The sequence below is a fragment of the Neophocaena asiaeorientalis genome, unplaced genomic scaffold (genome assembly GCF_003031525.2).
Source record: "Neophocaena asiaeorientalis asiaeorientalis breed wild unplaced genomic scaffold, Neophocaena_asiaeorientalis_V1.1 scaffold100, whole genome shotgun sequence".
In the NCBI taxonomy this organism is placed as follows: domain Eukaryota; kingdom Metazoa; phylum Chordata; class Mammalia; order Artiodactyla; family Phocoenidae; genus Neophocaena; species Neophocaena asiaeorientalis.
Genome location: NW_020173955.1, coordinates 3,153,372 through 3,155,474, shown reverse-complemented (window position 1 = coordinate 3,155,474; position 2,103 = coordinate 3,153,372).

The window sequence follows — 2,103 nt, the reverse complement described above, 5'->3', positions numbered from 1 at the left end:
CACTTATGAGACAGTTCTAGCTCTCTTTCACAATTTGTAACTCAGACATTGCCTTGTTAGAAGAGTTAAACAGCACTAAACCAAACATCTCGAATGGTATCAGTGGGCTTTGCTGTCAAATACCTTGAGGCTGGCCTGATATGATTAACTTTCAATTAAGCAAGAAATGCCCACCTTAGATTTAATTTGCTATAGCTATCAGTATCATTTTGGACAAAGCTTGGTTTCTTAAACATCCAGAACATATCAAGGTAGGCAATGGGGCTATAGGATAAGAAAATTACATGGAATGGAAATGGAAATGGTGACAGCTGTTCTAAACCAAACATGAACTTACAGCTGATTTCAAACACAGCAAACGATTTGGATTTGAGGTCTTGACTGATCCAAGAAAACCTCTTACTTTTAGGCCAATACCAGTGATCAAATCAAGCTTTTAACAAAGCTGAAGTTTTAAACAAAGCCCTTCAATATTCCTCTTTGAACACATTTAAAAATCTTACCATCTGTTCTAAAAAATGACTATTTTATGTATGATTACATTCTACTAAAATCATGCTAGTTTTTGCCAAAGACCTATAAAGTTAGGAGTACAGCAATTATACCAAGCTGCTGATTCTCCACGAACGTGAGGCACTTCAAATGCTTAGGTTTTAGTCTAGGTTTATAGAAGGCTAATTTAATCCTCTGGAAACGGGTTCACCCAAGTTGGTTTTGTTTTTCTACTCCCTTTTCATATTTCGTAGGCACTCTTACACATTTTTTCCTCTCTTCCCACCTTTCCCAAAGGGACTACACTACTTCCAAGGGTTGTTTTACAAGAGTGGAATTAATCAAGAATATGTGCAGTACCTTTTTGCCCCTTGGTTCTCATTAAGACTAATTTTAAGTTTTGTTACCCCTAGCCCCTAACCAGAATAAAGAAGATGCTTTTTAACCGCAAGTAAAGGTAAAATGTGTGCCAAGCTGTCACAGGAAGGACTTGTTTCTTGGGAACAGAAGATATTTCAGGAGCATGTTCATTTTATACAAGTGCTGCCTTTACTTAATAACCTTAGAAATAATATTTAGAAGTCAACAGGTATCAAACTTCATTTAAAAATATTACCTAATACCTAAACACAAATAACCACTTTTAATATAGGAATAAGTTTGAGCCAATAAAGGGAAAATAAATGTAAACCAAGTTTATTTTGCTTTTTAAGTAGTGTTCTTAAAGCACTACAGCTTGGTAAACAATGTAAATTAGTATAAGTCATCTCAAAAGCCAGAGTTTTGTTTTGTTTTTTAATGAGTTGTTAAAAAGATGCAGCCTATTCTAACAGGATAAATATTTTTAACCATTTCACTTCGAGTTAATGAAGGCTCACAAATGAGCAACACTCCTCATTGAGGAAAACAAAAAGCTGTTGTCGACAAGCGACAGCACACACACACACAAACAAAAAGAACTGTGTAAAAATAACTAACTGTGTTCCCATATTTTTTGAAGTTGCTTTACAATGGGATGATATGCACATGATCTTGCTGCAAACTTGCCAAACAGACTTGTAATACATGTAGCCTAGACAAACAATTCAGTCCAAGAGGTGCTAATTTCAGACAATGCAGCACTATAGTAATCCTTTTAACAACGCAATTTGTCTTACTCATTACCTTTTCTTCTAGACTGAAATACAGGCTAGAAAGAAAATGCTCCCTAATTAAAAACTGGTATTGGTTACAGGAAAAATTGTATAATTTTGCATTAGAATTTACAAGTATATGTTCAAATTGAATTTGCCTCCTCCCCCCATCCCAGCCACAAAATGGGCATGAAGTAAAATTTTAAAAAATGCCTTAATTTCCAACTTCATGCAAACTAAATAAAGATGACCAAAACAAAAGCTTAAACAATGGAAGGATATTTCACAGAAAATTTCTTATACAAAAAACACATAAGAAAAAGGGCCACTAGGTGACATTTTAATTTACAAATTGGCATCATTTTGGTCGACAAATATCCAGACGCTGTTTTCATCTGCTAACAGAGTTGCAGAAAAAAAAAAAAAAAAAAAAAAAAAAAAAAAAAAAAAAAAAAAAAAAAAAAAAAAAAAAAACAAC